This window comes from Nerophis ophidion, linkage group LG21 (assembly GCF_033978795.1).
Source record: "Nerophis ophidion isolate RoL-2023_Sa linkage group LG21, RoL_Noph_v1.0, whole genome shotgun sequence".
NCBI classification, from domain to species: Eukaryota; Metazoa; Chordata; class Actinopteri; order Syngnathiformes; family Syngnathidae; genus Nerophis; species Nerophis ophidion.
In genome coordinates, this window is record NC_084631.1 from 29,823,145 (window position 1) to 29,840,313 (window position 17,169).

The 17,169-nt window shown below is 35.2% G+C and overlaps 1 protein-coding gene across 2 annotated transcripts in view; it reads left to right on the forward strand.

Annotated features, from left to right (window-relative positions):
• The first annotated feature begins 8,460 nt into the window (after window positions 1–8,460).
• The window catches only part of col8a2 (collagen, type VIII, alpha 2), a 319,105-nt gene continuing 310,396 nt past the window's right edge, over window positions 8,461–17,169 (forward strand). For both annotated transcript variants that reach the window (XM_061882467.1, XM_061882468.1), the window contains exons 1-2: window positions 8,461–8,630; window positions 16,772–16,840. The gene's annotated coding sequence lies outside the window, so the exon portion shown is untranslated. The remainder of the gene's footprint in view (window positions 8,631–16,771; window positions 16,841–17,169) is intronic.

Genomic DNA, 17,169 nt, shown 5'->3' on the forward strand with positions numbered 1-17,169 from the left:
ATTATGGTGGAAAATAAGTATTTGGTTAACCATTCAAAGCTCTCACTGATGGAAGGAGGTTTTGGCTCAAAATCTCACGATACATGGCCACATTCATTCTTTCCTTAACACGGATCAGTCGTCCTGTCCCCTTAGCAGAAAAACAGCCCCAAAGCATGATGTTTCCACCCCATGCTTCACAGTAGGTTTGGTGTTCTTGGGATGCAACTCAGTATTCTTCTTCCTCCAAACACGACGAGTTGAGTTTATACCAAAAAGTTCTATTTTGGTTTTATCTGACCACATGACATTCTCCCAATCCTCTGCCGTATAATCCATGTATCCATTTTGGTATAAACTCAACTCGTCGTGTTTGGAGGAAGAAGAATACTGAGTTGCATCCCAAGAACACCATAACTACTGTGAAGCATGGGGGTGGAAACATCATGCTTTGGGGCTGTTTTTCCTCTAAGGGGACAGGACGATTGATCCGTGTTGAGGAAAGAATGAATGGGGCCATGAATTGTGAGATTTTGAGCCAAAACCTCCTTCCATCAGTGAGAGCTTTGAATGGTTGGCCAAATACTTATTTTCCACCATAATTTACAAATAAATTCTTTAAAAGTCCAACAATGTGATTTCCTGGATTTTTTTCCCCACAATCTGTCTCTCACAGTTGAAGTGTACCTATGATGAAAATTACAGACCTCTGTCATCATTTTAAGTGGAAGAACTTGCATAATCGGTGGCTGACTAAATACTTTTTTGCCCCACTGTATATATGAATTAAAGGGGTGGTTTGAATTTTTCATTTGTTAAAATAAGTAAGTAAATGAATAAATAAATCAATAAATACTATTTAAAGAGGCTGTTGAAAAATATTTTTTAATGGTGTAAATAAATAAATAATGAATACAAATTAAAAGGGGCTGTGTAAAAAAAGATTGGTTGAAATAAAATAATTTAAATTAAAAGGGCCGTTCGAACAAAATGTGTTAAAATTAAATACACAAATGCATAAGATTTAAAGAGGCTTAAAGAGCTTTGTTAAAATAAGTAATTAAGTTGGTAAATAAATCAAACACTAATTAAAGGGGGTTCAAAAGCATTTTTTTAAAATAAGTAATTAAGCAAATGAGTGAAAATATAAATTAATTAGTTTTTGTTAAAATAAGTAAGTCAATAAATAAATAAATACTGATTAAAGGGGCTGTTTTATTTATTTATTTTTTAAATTAAGTAAGTAAATCAATAAATACGAATTAAAGGGGCTGTGTAAAAAATATTTGTTGAAATAAAATAAAAAATAAAATTAAAAGGGCCGTTTGAACAAAGATGCGTTTAAATTAAATGCACAAATTAATAAGATTTAAAGAGGCTGTTTGAATAAAAGTAAATAGGGTAATAAATCAATAAATACTAATTAAAGGGGATGTTTAAAAACATTTTTTAAATTAAGAAAATAAGTAAGTCAATAAATAGGAATTAAAGGGGCTGTCTATAAACGATTTGTTGAAATAAAATACACATTTAATTAAAAAGGCTGTTTGAACAAAGATGTGTTGAAATCAAATACACAAATAAATAAGATTTAAAGAGGCTGTTTGAAAAAAAGCGTTGTCAAAATAAGTAATTTATAGGTAAATCAATAAATACAAATTAAAGGGGCTGTTTAAAACAGATTTGTTGTATTAAAATAAGCAAATCAAAATTAAAGGGGAAATTTGAAAAAATATGTGTTGAAATGAATAAGCAAATAAATCAATAAGAATTAAAATGGGTTGTTCAAAAAAAGGTTTTGTTGTAAGTGAAAAAAATATACATTACTTTTTTTTTGTTAAAATAAGTAAGTCAATAAAGAAATCAATTAATACTTATTAAAGGGGCTGTTTATTTTTTTTAAATTAAGTAAATAAGTAAATCAATAAGTACAAATTAAAGGGGCTGTATAAAAAAGATTTGTTGAAATAAAATAAAAAAATTAAATTAAAAGGGCCGTTTGAACAAAGATGTGTTGAAATTAAAGAATAAAGAAATAAATAAATAAACAAGATTTAAAGAGGCTGTTTGGGGAAAAAAAGCTTTTTTTAAATATGAAATTAAATAGGTAAATAAATCAGAAAATACTATTTAAAGAAGCTGTTTGAAAACTTTTTTTAAGTTAAGTAAATAAATAAATCAATAAATACAAATTAAAGGAGCTGTGTAAAAAAGATTTGCTGAAATAAAATAAAAACTAAAATTTAAAAGGGCCATTTAAACAAAGATGCGTTGTAATTAAATGCACAAAAAAGATTTAAAGAGGCTGTTTGAAAAAATGTTTGTTAGAAAAAGTAATTAAATAGCTTTTTAATAAGTTTAATTTAATAAGGAATTAAATCAAAAAATGAATAAAACGTGCAGTTTGAAAAAAGGTGTGCTGAAATTAATAAGTAAGACTTTAAACAAATAAATATGACTTCAAGGGGATGTTTGACAAAAAGTGTGTTGAAATTAAAAAGAAAGTAAATAAATATATATTAAAAAGTCTATTTGAAAAAAGATGAGTTGCAATGAAATACACAAATAAACAAATAAAATTTAAAGAGGCTGTTTGAAAAAAGGTTTGTCTAATTAAGTAAGTAAATAGCAAAACAAATAAATACAAATTAAAGGGGACGTGTAAAACACATTTCTTTAAATCAAAAAATCTAAATTAAAAGGGCAGTTTGAAAAAAGGTTTGTTGAAATTAAAAAGTAAGACTTTAAATAAATATCAATATGAGGGGCTGTTTGAAAAAAGATGTGTTAAAATAAATAAACACATAAATCAATAAGAATTAAAGGGGTCGTTTGGAAAAAGGTTTGTTGAAATTAATAAGTAAGTAAAATATATAAATCAAAATGGCTATTTGATAGTAGGTATTTTGAAATGAACAAGTAAGTAAATCAAAAAATAATTATGAATTAAAGGGGCAGTTTGAAAAAAAGCGTGTTGAAATGAATAAGACTTTAAATAACAAAATTCGAATTGAAGGAGCTGTTTGAAAAAAAGATGTGTTGAAATAAATGAACAAATCAATAAGAATTAAAGGGGTTGTTCAGAAAAAGGTTTGTTAATACACATAAGTTGAAAAAATCAATTAAAAGGGCTATTTTATAGTATGAAAAAGTCAGTTAATACATAAATATGAATTAAAGGGGCAGTTTGAAAAACGGTGTGTTGAATTTAAGTAAGAATTTTAAAAAATAAATATGAATTCAAAGGACTGTTTGAAAAAAGATGTGTTGAAATGAAACTATTGAACAAATAAATCAAAAAGAATTAAAGGGGCTGTTTGGATAAATATTTTTTAAGATAAATGAGTAAAGAAAATATGAATTAAAAGAGCTATTTGATAAAATGTACAATGAAATGAATTAATAAGTTAATTAAAAAATTACTATGAATTAATGGGGCTGTTTGAAAAAAGGGGTTTAGAAATAATCAAACAAATAAAAAACCTTTATTTAAAAAAAAAAAATCACATTAATCGCACTTTTGAATTTGGATTAGTCATGATTACCACAGCTTATTACTCGCCTGAATAATCTGATAAAAACACCCAATGCAATTTTATCGTAAGAATGTGTGAACATTTTTGAAATGTTTTACTCCAACGCACATCCTGTATTTTCTTCAACATCGGTGACAGTTTGATATTACAGAGTTGATGGAGTCTCCTCCCTCATCTCCGCACTGACGTGTGCTTTGACCTGGCCGCTGACCGTCTGGCAACCCACACCGCTTCGAGCCAGCAGCTGTGTTGCAATGAAGGAGTCAAAATATGCAGCCAAAATATTGCCTGATTAACCTGATTTTTGTAAATAATCGCATAAGTTAAAACCATTTTTGTTGACAGCTCTGAAATAAATAAACAAAAGGGGTGGTTAGGAAAACATGACGCTTTGAAATAAATACATATGCAACTTGCAAAAAGTAATTGTAAAAAAATCCAACCCTAAAATATAACAACACTGCGAACTACCTTAAATTACTATTAGTGGTTTAACAGAACACATTTCATAAATAAACTGTTGGACTTTGTTTATGAATCGGATCATCTCCTGTTCAAGCTCTTATTTTCTTAGGTCCACCTCCTTTTTTTCCAGTTCAGGCTGCTCGCCGGCTCCTTATCACCACTTCAAGATGGCGGCCGAATTTCTCGCGTCACAGCAGCCATTATAACGCCATTACAAACACTACAGTCTGTTGCGTCCACTGCAGTTCATTACCTTATTCCTACTTTTTGTCCAATGATTTTTTTTTTAAGCAGGGTTGCATGAGGTACCTACACATAACGTTACGTTATTCAATGTATCACACACAGTAACGTAACGATAGACGGCGGTCAGCGGCACCGTGTATTTTAGCCGCCTACAAAAAGACAAACATAGTTAAATAAAGGTCAGTTGAAATGTATACTTTATTAAGAATATGTTTACATATTGCACAGGGCCCTGACATCTAAAAAGTACAACTCTGTTCATTGTTATGTTCATGTATTTGTTATGTTTTTCATGTCAACAAACATACAGTATCAGATGAGATCAATGAGATAAGGTAAGAACAGGATAGAAACTGCTGTGGAACCAGTTACAATTGCAATATGCCATGGAAATACGATGTTAACACTTTAGTGCAAATAAGTGCACTTGTTTTTTCCAAATGTGTTTACTCTGTAAAAGGAATGAGTTAAATGTTTAAAATGACTGGTTAAAAGTGCAATGTCAGCAGTATTTTTTTCCCCCTGCTATGTCAAATGCACTTGTTTTAATAAATAAATACAGTGTTTTTAAAAACATACACAATCTGTGTAAATATATTAGTCTGTGGTCAAAAGGACTTGAAAGGACTCGAAACTCAAAATGCAGGACTTGGGACTTGGGACTTGACTTGAGACTTTTCCAGTCTTGACTTCAAACTTGACTCGAGACTTTTAAAAACAATGACTTGGTCCAACCTCTGTACACCATATCTCTGTTTTCTACCAGTCAACTGTCAGTTGAGGCTGCCAGGACCTTTACTGTTCCTAATCAGCATGTGACTGTGAATTGTTCCTGTTTGCGGATGCCTCGGCCCTGCTGGTATCCGGCAAAGACAAGTCACAGGTGGAACAAATCCTCAGTGCTGAACTCTTTAATATTGGCACCTGGCTCGCTGACAACAAGCTATCCATACACTTAGCTAAAAAAGAATCCATCCTATTTGGGTCCCACAGCAACCTTAAGAAAGTCAATGACTTCACTATAAAAGTGGGGGACATTGTTATCACCAGGAAAGATGAGATCACCTACCTAGGTTCCATTCTAGAGGCCAATCTTTCCTGTGATAAAAAGGTCAACCAAACAACGAGATTCCTTGACAGAATCTCCTCTCTGGTCAACAAAAGCACCTTGAAGATTCTAGCGAGAACTCTCATTCAACCCTTTTTCCATTACGCTTGCACCTCCTGGTACCCCAGCACCTCCAAAACCCTCAAATCTAGACTCCAAACATCCCAAAACAAGCTAGTCCGGTTACTTTTAGACCTCCACCCCAAATCACACCTCACTCCTACCCACTTCTCCAAAGTGGGCTGGCTCAGAGTGGAGAACAGAGTAAAACAACTTGCACTGAGCCTAGTCTATAAAATCCGCTACACCTCCCTGATACCGAAGTACATGTCAAACTACTTCCTTAAAGGCCTACTGAAATGAGATTTTCTTATTTAAACGGGAATAGCAGGTCCATTCTATGTGTCATACTTGATCATTTCGCGGTATTGCCATATTTTTGCTGAAAGGATTTAGTAGAGAAAATTGACGATAAAGTTCGCCACTTTTGGTACTTCCTGAAAAAGCCTCGCCTTTACCGGAAGTCGCAGACGATGACATCACAAGTGTGGGGGCTCCTCACATATTTACATTGATTTAATGGGAGCCTCCAACAAAAAACGAGAAAACGACAATTTCCCCATTAATTTGAGCGAGGATGAAAGACTCGTGTTTAAAGATATTGATAGCAATGGACTACAAACCCCCCCCCCAAAAACGCGATAGCATTGGGACGTATTTCAATATTTTTAAACACATTTACTAGGATAATTCTGGGAAATCCCTTATCTTTCTATTGTGTTGCTAGTGTTTTAGTGAGTTTAACAGTACCTGATAGTCGGAGGGGTGTGTCCACGGGTGTGTTGACGCCATGTCTCACGGGTGTCGGCGGCAGCTGTACGGACGACACAAGCTCAGCTGATATTCGGTAAGTGGCGACTATTTAACCACAATTTTGTCACCGAAACCTGCTGGTTGACATCCGGTTGGGATCCATGTCTGCTTGACCGCTCTGATCCATAGAAAAGTTTCAGCTCCGGGAATTTTAAACAAGGAATCACCGTGTGTTTGTGTGGCTAAAGGCTAAAGCTTCCCAACTCCATCTTTCTACTGTGACTTCTCCAATATTAATTGAACAAATTGCAAAAGATTCAGCAACACAAATCTCCAAACTACTGTGTAATTATGCCGTTAAAGCAGACGACTTTTAGCTGTGTGTGTGCGTAGCGCTCATACTTCCTAAAAACCTGTGACGTCCTGCGTACACGTCATCATTACACGACGTTTCCAAGACGAAACTCCGGGGAAATTTAAAATTGTAATTTAGTAAACTAAAAAGGCCGTATTGGCATGTGTTGCAATGTTAATATTTCATCATTGATATATAAACTATCAGACTGCGTGGTGGGTAGTAGTGGGTTTCAGTAGGCCTTTAATGTAAATCAGGGGTCACCAACGTGGTGCCCGTAAGGACCAGGTGAGTAGCCCGCTGGCCTGTTCTAAAAATAGCTCAAATAGCAGCACTAACCAGTGAGTTGCCCCTAATTTTTTATTTTTTTTTATTTACTAGCAAGCTGGTCTCGCTTTGCTCGACATTTTTAATTCGAAGAGAGACAAAACTCAAATAGAATATTTTGAAGACTTGGTTTTCACTTGTTTAAATGAATTCATTATTTTTTTTACTTTGCTTCTTATAACTTTCAGAAAGACAATTTCAGAGAAAAAATACAACCTTAAAAATGATTTAAGGGTTTTTAAACACATATACCTTTTAAACTTTTAAATTCATTCCTCTTTTTCCCTGACAATTCAAATCAATGTTCAAGTCAATTTTTTTTTTAACAAAAATACATTTTAATTAAATTCTTCATTTTAGCTTCTGTTTTTTCGACAAATAATATTTGTGAAATATTTCTTTAAACTTATTTTGATTAAAATTAAACAAATATATTCTAGCATATCTAGAAAATCTGTAGAATCAAATTTAAACCTTGTTTCAAAGTCTTTTGAATTTCTTTTACAAATTTTGTTCTGGAATATCTAGAAGAATTAATGATTTGTCTTTGTTAGAAATATAGCTTGGTCCAATTTGTTATATATTCTAACCAAGTGCAGATTGGGTTTTAACCTATTTAAAACATGTCATCAAAATTCTAAAATTAATCTTAATCAGGAAAAATTACTAATGATATTCCATAAATTATTTTTTTAACTTTTTAAAAAAGTTTCGAATTAGCTAGTTTTTCTCTTAATTTTTTTGGGTTGAATTTTGGATTTTAAAGAGTCGAAATTGAAGATAAACTATGTTTCAAAATTAAATTTTCATTTTTTTTGTGTTCTCTCCTCTTTTAAACCGTTCAATTAATGTTTTTTTTCATCATTTATTCTCTACAAAAAACTTTCCGTAAAAGGAAAAAAATGTATGACGGAATGACGGACAGAAATTCCCATTTAAAAAAAAAAATATATAGATTTATTTATTAAAGGAAAATTGAGCAAATTGGCTATTTCTGGCAATTTATTTAAGTGTGTATCAAACTGGTAGCCCTTCGCATTAATCAGTACCCAAGAAGTAGCTCTTGGTTTCCAAAAGATTGGTGACCCCTGATGTAAATGACCGCCCCACATAAGTAAGTGCATCTCTATCCTCCTTCAAAACCGCTCTAAAACAACACCTCCAGGCAACTTCAACCCTTTACTAATACCCTCCTCCATTTACATCCCACCAGCCGGATTGTAAATAATGTAAATAATTCAATGTACATACCATGATGATTAATCTGTGTGATGACTGTATTATGCTGATAGTATATATTTGTACCATGAATTGATTAACGTGGACCCCGACTTAAACAAGTTGAAAAACTTATTCGGGTGTTACCATTTAGTGGTCAATTGTACGAAATATGTACTGTACTGTGCAATCTACTAATCAAAGTTTCATTCAATCAATCAAAAAAAGCTCACGGGGTCCTCATCACCACTTCAAGATGGCGGCCGAAATTCTCGCATCACAGCAGCCAATGTTGCGTCCAATTGTAAGACGTCTATGTCCTCACCTGTTCCCATTCGGCAATCAGGAAGGTGGCACGTTGCCCACGCGAAGTGCTCTGTCACGTGACAACATTCCACCAATCCGATGGAGGCTGGTGGTCACGTGACAGCGACCTGCTGCCGGGCGAGGCAGCTTAACTCTTCAATGTTGACTTAGAAACTTTAAAACTATTATTTACGTCAACGGGTGTGTCGGTAAAAAAAAAATCGTTCACGTTCAAGCCAACAAGAATTCCTCCTCCGACTAAAGTGAAGACGCTGCGGTAAGTTGTAGATTTATATTTGTTTGAATGTTTTAGCTGCACTTATGCTACCATTAGCCCTGTTCTAACATGTTTGTCAAATATTCACCTTTACAGTCATAATGCAAACACTGTTAAAAATAGCTATAAAAGAATCAGAAGTTACTCATTCTTGATTTTTTTTCTGAATACTTACATATTCAGATTTACTATGGACTGGACTCCCACTATTATGTTAGGTCCTCTATGGACTGGACTCACACTATTATGTTAGATCCACTATGGACTGGACTCCCACTATTATGTTAGATCCTCTATGGACTGGACTCTCACAATATTATGTTAGATCCACTATTGACTGGACTCTTATACTATTATGTTAGATCCACTATGGACTGGACTCTCACTATTATGTTAGATCACTATAGACTGGACTCTCTCACACTATTATGTTAGATCCACTATGGACTGGACTCACACACTCTTATGTTAGATTCAATATGTACCGGACTCTCACTATTATGTTAGATCCACTATGGACTGGACTCTCATACTATTATGATAGATCCACTATGGACTGGACTCTCACACTATTATGTTAGATCCACTATAGGCTGGACTCTCACACTATTAACTAGATCCACTATAAGCTGGACTCTCACACTATTATGTTAGATCCACAATGGACTGGACTCTCTCACTATTATGTTAGATTCACTATTGACTGGACTCTCACTATTATGTTAGATCACTATAGACTGGACTCTCACTATTATGTTAGATCCACTATAGACTGGACTCTCACTATTATGTTGGATCCAATATAGACTGGACTCTCACTATTATGTTAGATCCACTATGGACTGGACTCTCACTATTATGTTGGATCCACTTTAGACTGGAGTCTCACACTATTATGTTGGATCCACTATGAACTGGACTCTCACTATTATGTTAGATCCAATATAGACTGGACTCTCACTATTATGTTAGATCCACTATGGACTGGACTCTCACTATTATGTTGGATCCACTTTAAACTGGAGTCTCACACTATTATGTTGGATCCACTATGAACTGGACTCTCACTATTATGTTGGATCCACTATGGACTGGACTCTAATACTATTATGTTAGATCCACTATGGACTGGACTCTCACACTATTATGTTTAATCAACTATGGACTGGACTCTCACTATTATGTTAGATCCACTAGGGACTGGACTCTCACTTTTATGTTGGATCCACTATTGACTGGACTCACACTATTATGTTGGATCCACTATGGACTGGACTCTCACTATTATGTTAGATCCACTATGGACTGGACTCTCACTATTATGTTGGATCCACTTTAGACTGGACTCTCACTATTATGTTGGATCCACTATGAACTGGACTCTCACTATTATGTTAGATCCAATATAGACTGGACTCTCACTATTATGTTGGCTCCACTATAGACTGGACTCTCACACTATTATGTTAAATCCACTATGGACTGGACTCTCACTATTATGTTGGATCCACTATGGACTGGACTCTCACTATTATGTTGGCTCCACTATAGACTGGACTCTTACTATTATGTTAAATCCACTATGAACTGGACTCTCACTATTATTTTAGATCCACTAAGGACTGGACTCTCACTATTATGTTAGATCACTATAGACTGGACTCTCACACTATTATGTTAAATCCACTAGGGACTGGACTCTCACTTTTCTGTTGGATCCACTATTGACTGGACTCACACTATTATGTTAGATCCACTATGGACTGGACTCTCACTATTATGTTGGATCCACTTTAGACTGGACTCTCACTATTATGTTAGATCCACTATGAACTGGACTCCCACTATTATGTTAAATCCACTATGGACTGGACTTTCACACTATTATGTTAGATCCACTATGGACTGGACTCTCACTTTTATGTTAGATCCACTATGGACTGGACTCTCACACTATTATGTTAGATCCACTATGGACTGGACTCTCACACTATTATGTTAAATCCACTATTGACTGTACTCTCACTATTATGTTAGATCTCTATAGACTGGACTCTCACACTATTATGTTGGATCCACTATGGACTGGACTCTCACACTATTATGTTAGATCCACTATGGACTGGACTCACACTATTATGTTAGATCCACTATGGACTGGACTCTCACACTATTATGTTAGATTCACTATGGACTGGACTCTCACACTATTATGTTTGATCCACTATGGACTGGACTCTCACACTATTATATTAGATCCACTATAGACTGGGCTCTCACTATTATGTTAGATCCACTATGGACTGGACTCTCACTATTATGTTAGATCCACTATGGACTGGACTCTCACTATTATGTTAGATCCACTATGGACTGGACTCTCACTATTATGTTAGATCCACTATGGACTGGACTCTCACTATTATGTTAGATCCACTATGGACTGGACTCTCACTATTATGTTAGATCAATATAGACTGGACTCTCACACTATTATGTTAAATCCACTAGGGACTGGACTCTCACTATTATGTTGGATCCACTATTGACTGGACTCACACTATTATGTTAGATCCAGTATGGACTGGACTCCCACTATTATGTTGGATCCACTTTAGACTGGACTCTCACTATTATGTTGGATCCACTATGAACTGGACTCTCACTATTATGTTAGATCCACTATGAACTGGACTCCCACTATTATGTTAAATCCACTATGGACTGGACTTTCACACTATTATGTTAGATCCACTATGGACTGGACTCTCAAACTATTATGTTAAATCCACTATTGACTGGACTCTCACTATTATGTTAGATCTCTATAGACTGGACTCTCACACTATTATGTTAGATCCACTATAGACTGGACTCACACTATTATGTTAAATCCACTATTGACTGGACTCTCACTATTATGTTAGATCTCTATAGACTGGACTCTCACACTATTATGTTAGATCCTCTATGGACTGGACTCCCACACTATTATGTTAGATCCACTATGGACTAGACTCTCACTATTATGTTAAATCCACTATTGACTGGACTCTCACTATTATGTTAGATCCTCTATGGACAGGACTCTCTCACTATTATGTTAGATCCACTATGGACTAGACTATGGACTGCTTTTACTTGAGTCATATTATTCTAAAGCAGAGGTGTCCAAAGTGTGGCCTGTGGTCTAATTCCGGCCCACAGCCTGTTTTTCTTTGGTCCCTGGCAGGACGTAAATATTAAATGGATTCATTATTATCGAGCTGTTATTCGTAGTGTTGTCAAATGATAAATGGTTTTGAAATTGTATTATTAGTAGGATTAACTCGCTTAACTTAAAAATGTCAATTAAATTAATCGACTACCCCGATGTTTGATCGTAAATGAGATTTTATTGTAATAATAAATGGAAGGTAAAGGAAAAACATAAATTGCATTAGTAACCTGCTTTTATATGTGATTGTGTGGATAATAGCCCTTTGAGACACTAGTGATTTAGGGCTATATAAGTAAACGATTGATTGATAAAAAAAAGGGAAGTATTATCGCCACATTTTCAACCACTTTCACTCTTCTGTTATTCCAATTAATGACACAGGGGGGCGCCACTGACTCCTATCGTTAAGGTTTGTTTGATATAATTTGAATGTAATTTTTAAAAAACTTAGATTTTTTTTTTGTCAAACAAGGCACCTGCTGTAACTTAAATGCATATCTGACAAAAAGTAGACTTTTAAACGATCAGTAGAAATAACAAATGTCAGGTGTTTATCTGTAAATATTATATCAATAATGTATGTCAGTGTTTATCTGGAAATAACAACATATAAATATTTTTTGTCAGTGTTTATCGCTAAATAACAATTTATAAATAATAAATGTCAATGTTTATCTGTAAATAACAATATATAAATAATACATGTCATTGATTATCTGTAAATAACATAATTAATAAATGTCAGTGTTTATCTGTTAATAACAATATATAAATAATACATGTTAGTGTTTACCCGTACATAACAATATATAAATGATACATGCCAGCCAATGTATCTATAAAAAAATATATTTATACATGACAGTGTTTATCTGTAAATGACAATATATAAATAATACATGTCAGCGTTTATCTGTAAATAACATAAAATTGATAAATGTCAGTGTTTATCTGTAAATAACATAAAAATAATACATGTCAGTGTTTATCTCTAAATAACAATATATTAAGAATAAATGTCAGTGTTTCCGTCCCCAAAAATATATAAATAATACATGTCAGTGTTTATCTCTAAATAATACTTAAATAATATATGTCAGCGTTTATCTGTAAATGAGATACAATTCATAAATATCAGTGTTTGTCTGTAAATAACATGCAAATACTACATGTCAGTGTTTATTCCTAAATAACAATATACAAATAATTTCAGTGTTTATCTGTAAATAAAATATGTAAGTAATGTCAGTGTTTATCTGTCACTAACAACATATAAATAATACTTATCAGTGTTTATCACTAAATAACAAAATGTAAATAATACATGTCAGTGTTTATCTGTAAATAACAATATATAAATATATTTCAGTGTTTTTCTTGAAATAACAAAATATAAAGAATAGATGTCAATGTATTTGTAAATGACAATATATAACTAATACCTGTCAGTCTTTATCTGTAAATAACATACAATTAATAAATGTCAGTCTTTATCTGTAAATAATATATAAATAATGCCTGTCGGAGTTTATCTTTAAATAACAATACATACATAACATATGTCAGCGTTTATCTGTAAGTAACAATTTATAATTAAAGCTGCAAGCAGCGTTGGTCGGGTCCGCCTTTGGCTGCTGCCCCCGCGACCGAAGTCAGACCTACATAAAAGTTTTTGTTTCATGTCTCTACAACATTCCTAACAGAAGTTACAAGCAGTTTTGTCGGAAGGGTTCAATTTCTCTCCTGTGCGAGTTTGAAGCCGAAACGACAAACGCGCACCGAGGAGATAACGTTTGAAAAAAGGTGATGGGTGTTTACACAACTTTTATTTTGAAGGGGTAATTTTTAACTTCCTGTTGAATTTTGCTGAAGGATGTCAATTATTGAAATATAGGTCTAAGTGAGACCTACATATAGCTTTTTGTTTTATGTCTTTCCGGCATTCCTACAGGAAGTTACAATCAGTTTTGTCAGTATTTTCTTCCTAGGAGCAGTTTTTTGTGTTTTATTCAAAAATTGCGCTAGTGCGCAATTTTGAGTTTTGGGGTTTGGTTTTTTCATTAGATCACAATTTTTGCCAGTCCTGATGTGTGTGCCAAGTTCGGTAAGTTTGGAATCATTTTAAGGGAGTCAAATTACAGCTCAAAGAGGCAAAAATGGCCTTTTTTTGCGAAAATTTAGCTTTGAATGTGTTTTTGCAAAATTTTTGTTGATTTTTGCCCTAGAAAGTAAAATTAGGAAACCTAGGTCTAAGTCCGCCCTACATAGAGGTTTTTGTTTCATGTCTCCACGACATTGCTAACGGAAGTTACAAGCTGTTTTGTTTCTTCCTAGGGGGCGCTAGCGCGCAATTTAGATTTTTGGGGTTCGGTTGCTTAATAGATTGGGAAGGTTTGCCATACCGACGTGCGTGTCAAATTTGGTGAGTTTTGAAGCATGTTAAGGGGGTCAAATTAGGGTGTGAAGGTGCGGAATAATGATAATAAAGAATAATAATAATAAAACCTTAAAGTTTCAATAAGGTCCTTTTGTAATGGGCCTGGCGGACCCTAAAAAATGTCAGTTTGTGTAAATATATATGAATAATACATGACATTGAGAAGTTATATATATATATATATATATATAATGTAAATAAAGTAGTACAAAAATTTGATTTATTTCCCATTTAAGGCTGCTGAGCACATCGTTTGTGTACAGTTTCAAAAATAATTATTGTATTCTTGTTTTGGATGTAATGTTTTAAAGATTAGAAAAAGAAAGCCATGGGAAGAGTGATGCGTGCAAGAACATAACTGCCGTAACACAAGTAAACGGAAGTTTTCGCGTCGTTTGCAAGTATCCTAAAACCCCATCCTGGGGCTAACACCACATGAAGTTTCCTGGCAGGACAAGCGATTAAAAATGTGTGATCCGCGGTCGCCACGGCAACCACAAAAAACATGTTTCATCCCCAGCCAGGGATCCATCAGAAGGATTTCAAAGCGGCGATTTTAAGCTCCCAGCCACTGAACGCTACCTCACCTTGACAAATGACCTTGTCGCACGCTGTAATGACCGCCATTTATTATGAAGGTTTCGCACCAGGAAGACACTCTTAACGAGCCCGCCAATTAGCGGCATGAGAAACGATGGCCGTCCTGAGCGGCACCGGGAGCAGACTTGAAAGCGGAGGGTTGTCCCACATTTTTTCAGCTCTTCTGCGGTCACAAAAAAAAATACAAAACCCAAAACCAGTGAAGTTGGCACGTTGTGTAGTTCGTAAAAATAAAAACAGAATACAATGATTTGCAAATCCCTCTCAACTTATATTCAAGTGAATAGACTGCAAAGACAAGATATTTAACGTTGGAACTGGAAAACTTGGATATTTTTTGCAAATAATAGCTCATTTGGAATTTGATGCCTGCGACATGTTTGGAAAAAGCTGGCACGAGTGGCAAAAAAGACAGAGAAAGTTGAGGATTGCTCATCAAACACTTATTTCGAACATCCCACAGGTGGACGGGCTGATTGGGAACAGGTGAGTGCAATGATTAGGTGTAAAAGCAGCTTCCATGAAATGATCAGTCATTCACAAACAAGGATGGGGCAAAGGTCACCACTTTGTGAACAAATGCTTGAGCAAATTGTGAAACAGTTTAAGAACAACATTTCTCAACCAGCTATTGCAAGAAATTGAGGGATGTCACCATCTACGGTCCGCAATAACATCAAAACGTTCAGAGAATCTGGAGAAATCCCTGCACGTTAACATTGAATGCCCGTGACCTTGGATCTCTCAGGTGGTACTGCATCAAAAAGCGACATCAGTCCGTAAAGGATATCACCACATGGGCTCAGGAACACTTCAGAAAACCATTCTCAGTGACTACAGTTTGTTGCTACATTTCTAAGTGCAAGTTAAATGCCGAAGCCATTTATCAACAACACCCGGAACCGCCGCCGGCTTCGCTGGGCCCGAGCTCATCTAAGATGGACTGATGCGAAGTGGAAAAGTGTTCTGTGGTCTCTTGACGAGTCCACTTTTCACTTTTCAAATGGTTTTTGGAAACTGTGGACGTCGTGTCCTCCGGAACAAAGAGGAAAATAATCATCCGGATTGTCACAGGCGCCAAGTTCAAAAGCCAGCATCTGTGATGGAATGGGCGTTTATTAGTGCCCAAGGCATGGGTAACTTGCACATCTGTGAAGGCACCATTAATGCTGAAAGGTACATACAAGTTTTGGAGCAACGTCTTTTCCATGGACGCCCCTGCTTATTTCAGCAAAACAATGCAGAGTCACATTCTGCACGTGTTACAAGTGCGGGTACTAGACTGGCCTGCCTGTAGTCCAGACCTGTCTCCCATTGAAAATGTGTGGCGCATTATGAAGCCTAAAATACCAAAGCCGGACTGTTGAACAACTTAAGCTGTACATCAAGCAAGAATGGGAAAGAATTCCACCTGAAAAGCTTCAAAAAGTGGTCTCAGTTCCAAAACATTTACTGAGTGTTGTTAAAAGGAAAGGCCATGTAATACAGTGGTAAACATGCCCCTGTGCCAACGTTTTTGCAATGTGTTGCTGCCATTAAGTTCCAAGTTGATTATTTGCACACCAAAAAAAATCAGTTTCTCAATGTAAACATTAATTATCTTGTTCTTTGCAGTCTATTCAATTGAATACAAGTTGGAAAGGATTTGCAAATCATTGTATTCTTTTTATTTTTTATTTTTACGAATTACACAACGTGCCAACTTCACTGGTTTTGGGTTTTGTAGTGAGCGGTGCAAGGTGCCAAGGAAATAACGACGGGCACGTCCTTCAAGTTGGATATCGCAGTTAAAAAAAAAAAAAAAAAAAAAAAAAAAAAAGAATGCACTGTTCCTAAAAATAAAGACAAGTCTTGGAAAATAACGTGTCATATTTTCATTTCCAGGTGCGGTGTGGCACAATCCGGGTCATTTTGAAGAAGCATGTCGCCGCAACACTTCGGACCTGACAGCAAGTAGGTGTCCCCAGTTTCACTTCCCATTCCGCTAAAGCAGCCTTAAGTATCGGCTGATACTGACACTGATGGACGATACCATACATACTTTTCATCGTTTTGTCGTGTGGAGTGTTAGTAAGAGCTTCATCTGAGTGGGATGAGTCAGAAAACTAACGGACGTGTTGGAGAGGTAGGGTTGTATTTTGGCCTCAGTCCTGTGAGAATCCTGCGAGTGAAACAAACGACCACTGGGTAGCGTCTGTGAGCAGCTAATAGTGCCATCTCGTTCTCCTTTGCCTTATCAGGTGGGTAGAGCATTCTTCAGCCAATCTTGTAAATAACAATAT